Genomic DNA, 14,581 nt, shown 5'->3' on the forward strand with positions numbered 1-14,581 from the left:
GGCATTATATACTAGAGATTGCCATGGGACATCCCACCAGGATGGGTGTTACTTTGCACCCCAGTGCAAATCACCACTGGGATCCTGTTGTCCTGCTGCAAGCTTGACCCATGGAAATGCACTATACCTGGAATGGAACACACACCATTGAAAGAGGGGAGAAGGTAGGGATCCTGATCTGATGTATGCCACCCCTAGCCCATTTCCTCACACCTGATGGTACTGTTTCCCCCAGCCAACATATATGGTATACACAACAAGGTCAATTCCTAAAGCTGTAGCCACATTAATACCTAAGAATCAGGCCATAAGTATAATTCTTATAGAAGGGGAAGACCTTCCCATATAAGTTCCTACTAAATATGTCTTTTTTGACCTTAGATTTCTGTTGTTCCTGCAGTTTCTGGTCACAGGATGGGCATCCAATACCTTTCTGCAGTGGGTCTACTCATATACCCAACAAAGGAACCAATCCAACTATTGGGTACGTGGGCAGCTGTCCCTCTCTAGCTCATCAGGATGGCCATAGTGGGTATCGTCACTCCAGGGTGGGGATTAGAAGGCCTTAAAGCAATGCATTACAGAGGAACAAGCTAGGACTAGTACTCTTAATTCATCTGATATTACCAATACTGAACCTGGCGCATGGTACACATTGTCAATAACCCTGGGCATGGGCATTCTTTTTCTGTCAATCAAACTGCATAAGCAGTCTATCAGACTGCTGATTAGAAGGGTCTTAAAAATAGAGCTATTGGTGGCTATGCTCAGATTTGGGATGGGTTCGTGTGGCTTATCCTTTGGTTATGGACATTTGAGCACCCAGGCATCCCTCTCACTCCAAACAGAACCAACCCAATTGTACTAGAAATGTGGGATGGATGTCACTGGAATTGTGCAGTCTTTTTATCACATTAAAGGATAGTGACTGGTTTAGCACAAACTGGTTCTGCTTCCTAGATGTTTTCTGGATAGCCCTGAATGGGAAAACCAACAGTTGTGTGGCACAAATATTCGTCCACAGCTTCCACCTGAATGGTTGAACCACTATACTATGGATGGGTTTTCCCTAGGCATAGGGGAGAATTTGCCCCAGAATAACAAAAGTTGCCAACCTCCCTCTCTTCGAGGCCAGAGGAGCACATTCTGTTTTCCACTGGTTTGATCATTTGGCAGCTGTCTTTGTCCCCTCCATTGGCTGGGCGGATGTTGTAGCACACATAGGAGCCCTTACAAAATTCACCCAACAAGCCTCAAATGACAACTGGCAAACCCTGTCTTTACTGAATACTGAAATGTCTCTAATAAGAAAAGCTGTCCTTGGGGCACCTGGGTGGTTCATATGGTTAAGCAACTGCCTTCAGCTCAGGTCATGATCTTAGGGTCCTGAGATTGAGCCCCATATCGGGCTCCCGGCTCAGCGGGGAGCCTGCTTCTCCCTCTCCCGCTGCTTCTCCCCCTGCTTGTGCTCTCTCTGTCAAATAAATAAATAAAAATATTAAAAAGAAAAAAAAAAGAAAAGCTGTCCTCCAAAATAGAAAGAGCTTGGACATTATTACTGCCTCACAAGGAGGCATCTGTGCCATTATCCAGAGTGTTATTGTTAATACCCTGATGAGTCTCCTAATGTATCATTTTTATTAAATCACCTGAAGTTACAAGGGAAGGCCCTGAGTGATCAAACCACCAGCCTACAGGACTTAATAAATCAGTGGTTCGGATCATGGGGCTTTTGATGGAAAAAAATTGATATTTATTTTAGGAATCATTATCTTCATCTTAGTTTTCTCTTGTATGTGCCTACATTGTTGTTGTGATACCTGCCTTTATGGCAGTCAGCCACCAAATGAGCCAACTTCTTCACACTAATGAAACCCCTTGCTGACCACTCAGGGCACATTGTGGAAAAGGGGGGCATGGAAGATAGTAAGAACTGGCCATTAAGGGTGGAGTGTTAGAGGTCACTGAGAAGGCATGACTATCAGTTGACCCGAGAGCTGGATGTGGGCCATTCGAGGCTCCTCATTAACCCCCTGTCCTTGGAATCTACATTCTGCCCACCATCCCATAGTGGGAGTCACTTTTAAAGATGTAGACTTGAGAGAACAATGTGTTGTTGAGACCATCTGGATGGTACAGAGGACGGAACCCAGTTAAGGCCACTACATAAACTTACGGTTCTGGCAGGCTGCTGCAGAGATCTACTCATCTTGTAGCTGCTAAAACAAACCTCATAAATGAATTCCCTTGCTTATTAGACCTACCACCTACCAATATAGGGTGATCTACCTCTTACTTCGGTCTCTCCCAGCTCTCCATGTATGGAGGCCAGTTTCAGATTTCACTGGGAAGCTCCTGAGGGTTCAAACCAACACACATTTCAATATTATATTCTTTCAAAGATTTATGAAAAGTGGTATAGCTACATGTACTGATCAGAAAAAATATCCAAGTATATGAAGTATAGAAATGCAAGTTGCAGTACTTTATTTGTAAAATTATTTAATTTGTGCAAAAGTATATGTGGCTTATAATGTTTTATGTAATATGTAACCTGATATAATACAAATCTGTATATGTAAAAATTTTTTCAAGATAGCTGAAAAAATCATTAATAGTAGTTAATAAGTAGGATGAAAGGAAGATGAGACGTCATTTTATGATTTTATACTCTTTGATTTTAATTTTTCCATGATTGTGCAGTACAGCATCAGGTTTGGAATTTACATTGTAGACCTGGACCATCTGGGTTTAATTTCTTATTTTATCATTTACTAGTTGTTTGGCCTTGGGCAAATTATTTAATGTTTTGGATCCTCAATTTTTGAATCTGTAACATAGTAATAACAATAAGTAGCAATCAAAGGGTTGAGGTTAGATTTAAATTAGTTAACTAAGAAAAAGTACTTAAAACACAATGAAAGTCACTGAAAGGACTCAAATATTAGCTGCTACTATTATAACATTATTATCTCTACTCTTACTTTTATTTATTTACTTTAAAAACAGATTCATATTTAGTGATATTTTATACGTGTACATACACTGATCTACATTTAAAAATGTATATCTAAAATTTCAAATTTATCCACATAAATTCACAATAGTTTATTATTAAAAACATCTTAACTATATCGTATTGATCTCTTATTTCTTTCCTGATATCTAATTGTCTTTTTTTCCGCTTTTCTTAATTTTTAAGAATGTTTTTGCATTTTTTATTTTTCTATTTATATTTTATTCTTTATCCTTTATATGTACATTTTTTCCTTTTTTTCTTTTCTCTTTTTTTAAATAGGATCATAATCTTTTTTCATTATTTATTTATTTTTTAAAAGATTTTGTTTATTTATTTGAGAGAGAGTGAGAGAGAGAGCACAGAGGGAAAGGGAGAAGGAGGCTTCCCACTGAGAAGGGCGCCCAACGCAGGGCTCAATCCCAGGACCCAGGGATCATGACCAGAGCCAAAGGCAGATGCTTAACCAACTGAGCCACCCAGACACCCACGGCTTATAATCTTTTGTTCATTTGTTGGTTCATTTGTTTTCTTCTCTTATTTTTCGCATCAGGCTTCTTCTTCTTCTTTTTTCTTTTTTTCTTTCCCTACTCTTCTTTCCTTCCTTGTTTCTTATTTTTTAGAATCAGGCTTATAGTTTATTGTTTTTCTGTTTGTACCCATTTTCGTTCTGTTTCCTTTTCTCTTGTTTTGGATCAGTTTTTTTTTTGTTTTTATTTTTATTTTTCCTTCTTTTCTTTTTTCCTTTACAGGCTTCACTTCACAAACAAATCAAAGCACACCTACTTAGAGGTCCAAACACTCTCTACTACAAGCAAGGAGGAACTCTGTAGAGGACAGACCAGTGGAAAAGAGCAGCCAAAACACAACAGCAGAGTGCACACAGCATACACCAGAAACACTTCCTGAAGTTTTTGTTGTTGTTGTTGTTACTGTTTGTTTTTTGTTTTTTTCTTTCCTCCTTTCTTTTCTGGACACAACAACTAGAAGGAGAAATTCACTGCAAAAGAAAGAACAGGAGGTAGTACTCTCTGCCATATATTTCATCAATACGGATATAAGTCAGATGTTGGAACCAGAATTCAAAACAAACATTATACAGATGCTAGCTGGGCTTGAAAAAAAGCATAGAAGACACCAGAGAATCCCTTACTGCAAAAATAAAAGAGCGAACATCTAATCAGACCAAAATTTAAATTGCTATTATCGAGATGCAGTAAAAAATGGGGGCTCTAAGTGCTAGGATAAACAAGGTAGAAGATAGAGTCAGTGATATAGAAGACAAAATTATGGAAAGTAAGGAAGCTGAGAAAAAGAGAAAAAACAACTACTGGATCACAAATGGAAACTTTGAGAAATCAGCAATACCATAAAGTGAAATAATATTCAAATAATAGGGGTCCCAGAAAATAGGGAGAGAGAGAGGGGGGCAGAAGGTTTATTTGAACAAATTGTAGCTGAGAACTTCCCTAATCTGGGAAAGGAAACAGGCATTCAAGTCCAGGAGGCACAGAGAACCCCACTCAAAATCAATAAATATAGGTCAATACCTTAACATATAATAGTGAAGCTTGCAAATTTCAGAGATAAAGAGAAAATCCTGAAAGCAGCTCAGGACAAGAAGTCCTTAACCTACAAGGGTAGAAACATAAGGCTGGCAGCAGATCTGTTCCCAGAGACCTGGCAGGCCAGAAAGGACTGGCATGATAAATTCAATGTGCTAAATGGGAAAAATATGCAGCCAAGAATACTTTATCCAGGAAGGCTATTATTCAGAATAGAAGGAGAGATCAAGAGTTTCCAGGACAAACAAAAACTAAAGGAATTCGTGAACACTAAACCAGCCTTGCAAGAAATATTAAAGGGGATCCTCTGAGTGAAGAGAGAGCCGAAAAGAAACAAAGACAAGAAAGGAACAGAGACAATCTACAGAAACAGCAACTTTACAGGTAATATAATGGCACTCAATTCATATCTTTTAAAACTAATGATGTACTGTATGGTGACTAAAATAACATAATAAAAAATAAATAAAATATAATAAAATAAAATGTCAATAATTGGTTTATAATAAAAAATTAATAAATGCCCATTTACAAAAAAAGAAAAAGAAAAACTCCCTTCAAATGTGGAAATAATGGAGAAATGTATCATGATCTTGGATAGGCAGATTCATTATCTTAAAAATATCAATTCCCAGGTGGGGAATGGGCAAAATGAGTGAAGGGGAGAGAGATATAGGTTTCTAGTTACAGAATGAATAAGTCATGGGGATAAAGGCACAGCATAAGGAATAAAGTTGATGGTATTATAGTGGCACTGTATGGTGACAGATGGTAACTATACTTGTGGTGAGTACAGCATAGTGTATACCTTTGTCAAATCATTGTGTTGTACACCTGAAATTAATATAACATTGTGTGTCAACTATACTTCAATAAAAATATAAATTCATTCCTAAAAATTAAAAAAAAAATAATTACACTGAATGTGAATGGACTAAATGCTCCAGTCAAAAGACCCAGGTACCAGACTGGATAAAAAAACAAGACCCATCGAGCAGTTGTCTACAAGAGACTCATTTTAGACCCAAAGACACCACCAGACTGAAAGTGAGGTGGTGGAGAACCATTTATCATGCTAATGGACATCAATTGTCTTTTTTAAAAAATTGAAGCACAGTTGGCACACAATGTTACATTAGTTTCAGATATACAACATAGTGATTTGGCAACTCAACAGCTCTCTATGTTATGCTGTGCTCACAAGTGTAGCTACCATCTGTCACCATACAATGCTATTATAATACCACTGACTATATTCCCTATGATGTACCTTTCATTCACGTGACTTATTTATTCCATAACTGGAAGCCTGTACCTGCCATTCCCCTTCACCCATTCCCCCCAGTCCCTCCCCTCTGGCAATCACCAGTTTGTTCTCAATATTTATGGGTCTGTTTCTGCTTTGTTTGTTTTGTTTTTTAGATTCCAGATGTAAGGGAAATCATATGTCATTTGTCTTTCTCTGTCTTATTTCATATATCACTATATCCTATAGGTCCATCCATGTAGTCACAAATGGCAAGATTTCATTTTTTTATGGCTGAATAATATTTCATTGTATATGTAGAACACCTATTCTTTATCCATCATCTGTCAATGGACACTGGGTTGCTTCCATATCTTGGCTATTGTAAATAATTCTGCAATAAACATAGAGATGCATATACCTTTTTAAATTAGTGTTTTCATTTTCTTTGGATAAATATCCAGGGGTGGAATTACTGGATCATATGGTACATCTATTTTTAACTTTTTGAGGAAACCCCATACTGTTTTCAACAGTGGTTTCACCAATTTACATTCCCACCAACAGTGCATGAGGGTTCCTTTTTGTCCACATTCTCACCAACACTTGTTATTCTTTATCTTTTGGAAACTAGCCATTCTGACATGTATAAGGTGATATTTCATTATGGTTTTGATTTGTATTTCACTAAAGATTAGTGATGTTGAGAATCTCTTCATGTGTCTGTTACTATCACTACTTTTAGATTTTTATAATGAGTTAAAGTTTACATGTAGTGAAATACCCAAATTTAAGTGCACAAGTGCACCATTTGATGACTTTTGACAAATGCATGCACCAATCTAACCACTACCACAATTAAGATGCAGAATATTTTCATTACACCAAGGAATTCCCTCGACCCCTTACTGTCAATCCCTACCCTTCATAGGTATATGATTTTCATCATCAAAGTTGCATTTTGCCTATTCTTGATCTTTTTATAAATGGAATACATATATGTTATTTTGTTTCTGGCTTTTCTCTTCTTGACATAGTATTTTTCAGATCTATCCATATTGTTGCATGTATCTGTAGTTTTGGTTTCTGTTTTCTCTTTATTAGTATCCCATTATGTAAATATATCCCAATTTGTTTATCCATTCACCCATTAATAAACATTGGGTTGCTTCCATTTTGGAGCTCTTATAAAGAGGCGATACACATGTTATAGATACACTTTTTTGTGGACCTGTGTTTTTATTTGCTCTTGCTTATTTAGGAGTGGAGTGGAATTAGATATTTGAGAGGTATGCTTTCCACAAGCTATGTATTGTAATTCCAGTTCCTTATATATTTGCCAATATTTGGTGTTACCAGTTTTGTTTAGTTATTTCTTATTATTTGTTGCTTGTTTTTTTTAGTCATTTTACTGAGTATGAAATGGTATCTCATTGTGGTTTCAATTTGCATTTCCCCTGTTAACTAATTATGTTGAGCATTTTTTCATGTGCTTCTGTAATGTTTGTTTAAGTCTTTGGGCCATTTTTATTTGGTTGTTTGTCTTTTTGTTATCATTTTATAGGAATTCTTTACATATTCTGGTTATGTTATTTGTGATCTATCTGTATAGCAAATATTTACTTCCAGTACATAGTAATACTAATTCTATGTTATTATAAATAATTTTGTTGTGAAGATTCAGATAGAAATGTTTGTGAATACATGTTTTCATTTCTCTTTGGTAGATGTCTAAGAGTGGGATTTCTGGGTCACATGGGAAGTATATATTTAACTTCACATAATACTGCCATGTTGTTTTCCACAGCGGCTCTATTGTTTTGGATACCCACCAGCAAGATATAAAAGTTCCAGTTGGTCCACATCCTTGACAACACTTGGTATTGTCAGCCTGTTTGACTTTAGCCTAGCAGACATATATTGGTATCTTATTTTGATCTAAATTGCATTTCTATAATGACTAAGGACTTGAACATCTTTCTATGTGCTTATTGCCCATTTGTATATCTTCTTTTGTGAAGTGTCTTCTTAAACCATTTGCTTGTTTTAAATAGTATTGTTTAACTTACTATTGAGTTGGAATATATATTATTTAGATAACCTAGATTTCAGCTCACTGTCAGATATAGTTTTGTGAATACTTTCTCTCAGTCAATAGCTTGCCTTTTTATTTTCTTAATTGCCTTTAAAATAGCAAAAGTTGGGGCACCTGGGTGGCACAGTCAGTTAAACATCTGATTCTTGGTTTTGGCTCAGGTCATGATCTCTGGGTTGTGAGATCAAACCCCACATGGGGCTCTGCACTCAGCATAGAGTCTGCTTCAGATTCTGTCTCCCTCTCCCTCTGCCCCTCCTGCTTCTACTCTTTCTAAAATAAATAAATAAATCTCTAAAAAATATAAAATAGCAAAAGTTTAAAAATTTTTATCATGTTTTGTATAGTATTTGAGAAATTTATGTCTTTTATTCCCATTGTGTCATGTAAAAAAAAATTCTAAATTTATTCTTCAGTATTTTATTTTTCTTGGTGCCATTTTAAGTGCAGTTGATTTTTTATATTTCTTTTGCTAATTATTCATAGCAAATATATAAAATACAATTGGTATATCTACACAGACTTGGCATATTCAACCTTGATATATTCACTTATTAGTCTAAGTAGCATATTAGTAGTTTATTACATTTTTATATGTACACAATCATGTCCTCTTCAGAGAGTTCATTTCTTCCTGTTTCATATTTATGATGTTTTGTTTCTTTGTGTTGTCAAATTTCACTGGAATAGAACTGATACTACAATGTTGATTAAAACCTTTCCTGGCTCCTGATCTTAAATGGAAATCACTGAGCCTTTCACTGTTGAGTATAATGTTAGCTATAAGTTCTTTAGAGATGCCCTTAATCAGGCTAAAGAAGTTTTCTTCTATTCTTGTGCTAAGTATTTACAATTTTTTTTAATGAATGAGTGCTGAATTTTGGAAATGCAATTTCTACATCTATTGAAATTATCATATATGTTTACCACTTTATTCCATTAATGTTCTAAATTACAATGATTGATATTTTAGAAGTTAAGTCAACCTTGTATTCCTTAGGAAATACCTATTCAGTCAGGTATGCTATCCATTTTATATATTATTGGGTATAATTTCCTAAAATCTTGTAAGGATTTTCACACCTGAGTTCATGGAGGGACATATATCTGTATTGTTCTTTTGTTGTGATATCTTTGGATTTGGTGTAAGCATACTACTGGACTCAGGATATGAGTTGGAAAATAATGCCTCTCCCTCTACTTTCTGCAAGAGTTTATGTGTGACTGTTACTATTTCTTCCTTGAATGTCTGATAGAATTCACCATTAAAGCAATCTCAACCTGAAGTTTTTCTTGTGAGAACTTTTTAATTATTAATTCAATTTTTTAAATACATGTAGGGCTTTTCAGATTTTTCTACCTTTTCTTGGGCCAGATTCATAAATTTCATGAGTCCTTAAATAAATTTTAATTTCATCTAGATTATCAAATTTTTTAGAATAAGGTTCATAATTGTTCTTTATTATCATTTAATGTCTGTAACATCTCTAGTGATAGACTCTCTTTCATTTATAATTTTGAAAATTGGTGGCTTCTTGGTTTTTTTTTCCTTGAATAGGCTAACCAAGGCTTTATTAATTTTATTGATCTCTTCAAAACACAAGTTGTGGTTTCATATATTATTTTTTACTTTTTTTCTGTTTTTTTTGTTGTTGTTGTTTAGTTGGCTTCTACTCTTATCTTTATCAGTGCCTCCCTTACACCTCCTTTTTGTTTACTCTGCTTTTTATTGTAACTTTTTAAGGCAAAATTGCAGATTATTGATTTTACACCTCCCATCTCTCTAAAATAGCATAGCATTTAAAGCTATGACTTTGCTTCTAAACATTGTAGTAGCTGTATCTCACAAATTTGATATGCTACATTTTCATTATCAGTTAGACAACTTTTCTCATTTTGCCTTGTAATTTTTTGACCCATCAGATATTTTAGAAGTATACTGCTGATTTTTCAAATATTGGTGGATTTTCTATTAAGTTCTAATTTAATTTCATTACAGTCAGAGAACATATTGTCTTTTAAAATCTCTTAAATTTTTTTTTTATTTGAGAATAGTTGACACACAATGTTATATTAGTTTCAGGTGTACAACTTAGTAATTTAACAAGTTGATACATTATCCTATGTTCACCACAATTACAGCTACCACCTGTGCTATTACATCGTGATTATATCATTGACTGTATTCCTTATACTCTGCTTTTTACATTTTTTGAGAATTTTTTAGTAACATTGTAAAAATGTCAACTAGTTCAAGTTCTTAGATAGAGTTGTTCAAATTTTCTATATCTTTAGTGATGTTCATTGTACTTCTCCTATTAGTTCTGTTAGTTTCTCTATTAGAGAGAGGAATGCAGAAATTCCTAATTTTAATTGTAGGCTTGTTTATTGTCTTTTCAGACCTCTCAGGTTTGGTCTATTTTATTTTGAAACTCTTTAATTAGGTGCATAAACATTTTGGATTAGTAAGTCTTCTTGATTAATTTATCCTTTTATCAGATTTCTTCTTTATCTCTGTTGATATTCTTGGTCCTAAAGTCAACTTTGTCTAATATCAATATAGCCACTCCAGTTTTCTTATGACTATTCTCTATGGTATATATATATTTTTCATATTTTGTCCTAAAACTTACTTGTGATTTGATTGTTAAATTGCATCTTCTATAGACGTCATATACTTATGTCTTGTTTTATATTTATTCTGACAATTTCTGCTTTTGATTGCAATGTTTAGACTATTGACATTTAATGCAACTGAAATGGTTGGATTTAGTTCTAGTGTCTTGGCATTTTTTTTTTCCACCCTATTGGTTCTACATTAGTTTTTGATGTAGTGTTCAATGATTCATTAGTTGCATATAACACCCAGTGCTCATCACAACATGTGCCCTCCTCAATACCCATTACCTGGCGACCCCATCTCCCCACCCACCTGCTCTCTGAAACCCTCAGTTTGTTTCCTGGAGTCCATAGTCTCTCATGGATCGTCTCCCTCTCTGATTTCTCCCCCTTCAGTTTTCCATCCCTTCCTCTATGGTCCTCTGTGTTATTCTTTATATTCCACATATGAGTGAAACCATATAATTGTCTTTCTCTGATTGACTTAGTTCACTGAGCATAATCCCCTCCAGTTCCATCCATGTCGATGCAAATGGTAGTTATTCATTCTTCTGATGGCTGAGTAATATTCCATTGTATATATGAACCACGTCTTTTTTATCCATTCATCTGTTGAAGGGCCTCTTGGCTCCTTCCACAGTTTGGCTATTGTGGACATTGCTGCTATGAACTTTGGGGTGCATGTGGCCCTTCTTTTCACTACATCTGTATTTCTGGGGTAAATACCTAGTAGTGCAATTGCTGGGTCTAGGGTAGCTCTATTTTTAACTTCTTGAGGAACATCCATACTGTTTTCTAGAGTGGTTGTACCAGCTTGCATTCCCACCAACCGTGTGAGAAGTTTCCCCTTTCTCCACCTCCTCATCAAAATTTATTGTTTCCTGTCTTGTTAATTTTTGCCATTCTAACTGGTGTAAGGTGGTATCTTATTGTGGTTTTGATTTTGTAACCTGTCACATTGCTGAAAGGACTGCCTTTGCAGTATCCCATAGGTTTTGGACCAATGTGTTTTCATTCTCATTAGTTTCCATGAATTGTTTAAGTTCTTCCTTAATTTCCTGGTTGACCCAATCATTCTTTAGTAGGATGCTCTTTAATTTCCACATGTTTGAATTCCTTCCAAATTTTTTCTTGTGATTGAGTACCAGTTTCAAGGCATTGTGTTCTGATAACATGCAGGGAATAATCTCAATCTTTTGGTATCAGTTGAGACCTGATTTGTGACCCAGTATGTGGTCTATTCTGGAGAAAGTTCTGTGTGCATTTGAGAAGAATGAGTATTCTGTTGTTTTAGGGTGGAATGTTCTGCATATATCTATGACGTTCATCTGGTCCAATGTGTCCTTCAAAGCTCTTGTTTATTTGTTGATTTTCTGCTTAGATGATCTGTCCATTGCTGAGAGTGGAGTGTTAAGATCTACTATTAATGAATTATTATCAATATGTTTCTTTATTTTGGTTAACATCTGGCTTATGTAGTTGGCTGCTCCCATGTTGAGGGCATAGATATTTACAATTGTTAGATTTTCTTGTTGGATAAACCCTTTAAGTATGATATAGTGTCTCTCTACATCTCTTACTACAATCTTTGGTTTGAAATCTAATTTGTCTGATATGAGAATTGCTACCTCAGCTTTCTTTTGAGGTCCGTTGGCATGATAAATGGTTCTCTATCCCCTCACTTTCTATCTGGGGGTGTCTTTAGGTTCCAAATGAGTCCCTTGTAGACCGCATGTGTACGGGTCCTGTCTTTGTATCCAATCTGCAACCCTGTGCCATTTCATGGGAGCATTTAGGCCATTCACGTTGAGAGTAACTACAGAAAGATATGAATTTAGTGCCATCATATTGCCTGTAAAGCCCCTGTTTCTATAGATTGTCTCTGTAAATTTCTGGTCTATGTTACTCTTGGGGTCTTTCTACTTTTATAGAATCCCCCTTTATTATTTCTTGCAGGGCTGGCTTGGTGGTCACATATTCTTTCAGTTTCTGCCTGTCCTGGAAGCTCTTTGTCTCTCCATCCATTCTGAATGACAGCCTTGCTGGAGAGAGTATTCTTGGCTGCATGTTCTTTTCATTTAGTACACTGATTATGTCTTGCCAGCCCTTTCTGGCTTTCCAGGTCTCTCTGGACAGGTCTGACATTATTCTGATGTTCCTCCCTCCACAGGTAAGAAATCTCTTCCCCCTAGCTGCTCTTAGGATAGCTGCTTTGGCTCTAAGATTAGCAAGTTTTACTATTGTATACCGGGCATTCGTCTATTTTTATTGGTCTTCCGAGGGGTCCTCTCAGCCTCTTGGACATGAATGCTTGTTTCCTTCCCCAGATTAAGGAAGTTCTCAGCAATGATTTGCTCAAGTATACCTTCTAGTCCTCTCTCTCTCCACACCCTCTGGGATCTCAATAATTCTGACTTTGGAATGTTTCATGGCATCGTAGATCTCCTGGGCTTCTAGTTGTTTATCCCTATCCTCCTTGACTTCCTTCCTTTCTATCAATTTATCTTCTAGATCACTAATTCGTTCTTCTTTCTCATTTGCCCTAGCTGTTAGAGTATCCAGTTTAGACTGCATCACTTTCATAGCATTTTTAAGTTTGGTGTGAATAAGTCTCATTTCTGCCCTTAGAGATTCGATATTGTCACAAATGTTTTTTTCAAGCCTACCTATTGACTTCATAAATGGTACCCTGAATTCTAAGTCTGACATCTTGCTTATATCCATATCCATTAGTTCAGTGGCAGAGGCCATTGTCTCTGGTTCTTTTCTTTGTTGGGAGTTTCTCCTCTTAGTCATTCTGTTGAGGGATGGTTGAGGGAATGTACAGAGTCCAAAATATCAACCACGACCCAGGCAAGATGCACCCTAGGAAAATCTGGAGTGGTCGGAAGCCACCACTCACACCCGGTGGAGTTTTTCTGCTTGTAGAGATCCAGATATATATTCTTACATCTCAGGTTGATTTCATGGGTGTTCAGAATGGTTTGGTAGATATCCAGCTAAATTCAGGGGACTGGTTGAAATGAGGTCCCCTACTCCTACATCTTGCCTCCCTCCTCCCAGTTGCAGATAGATAAAGAGATTTTAGATAAGCTCTTATCATGTTTGAATTTAGAGGCTCATTTCAGAAGCTGATGATTGTCCTCCCAAAAGGCATTATGTATGTATATGCTTATATATGTATATGTGTGCTTATACATACATATGATTGTGCACATATGTGCCATATATACCAAAAAAAAGAATAGAAATTATCTTTTTGTCTGTATGAAGAACAAATTTTCAACAAAAATTTTACATTTCAGAAGTATTAAAATTAAATAAGTATATATAACTTATATATAAACATATAAAAATATTTATCTTTTTATAAATATATATGAAACTTTTATCTACAAGAAAAATATATTGGTTTATTCCAGAAACTACAGGATAATGTGTCACCAACTGAAAGTAATTTGAACTTAATAGCTCACCTATAACCTGAAATTCCATGCTTCTATGAATGCCTTAATCAGAGAAACGCTGAGCATTTTAACACTCTGCTTGAGCAGGAGATCTCAGTGTGCTTGATCTTTAGGAAATAAAAAAGAGCTTTCCTTTTTCTGATCTATGATAAAAATTGAAAAATATGTGCATATATTTACAATATTAAGACCTTTTAGACATAACCCAATAAATTAAATAGAAGTACTATGTTTCTCAGACAAAAGTGGAAGCAAAACATAAGGGCCTGCACTAGCCAGAGATGAAGGACAACCACTCAAGTTACTCTGTTTCCTAGCTTTTTCTTTCTCAACATTCACCAAGCACATCATCACTAGCTAATGACATGATTTATACAAGCATATGTGTCCATGCATATAAAGATACATATATAGTCCCACACACTAGAATAAAAGCACAGAAAGAGCAAAGACTATCTTTATCCTTTGTTCTTCCATCCCTTCTAGCAGCTAGCACAAATACTTGGATATAATAGAAACTTAGTAGTAATGTTCTACTTGCCTAACTCATCTTATTCTGTCTTGCTGCTGTAA

The sequence above is a fragment of the Neomonachus schauinslandi genome, chromosome 1 (genome assembly GCF_002201575.2).
Source record: "Neomonachus schauinslandi chromosome 1, ASM220157v2, whole genome shotgun sequence".
NCBI lineage: Eukaryota > Metazoa > Chordata > Mammalia > Carnivora > Phocidae > Neomonachus > Neomonachus schauinslandi.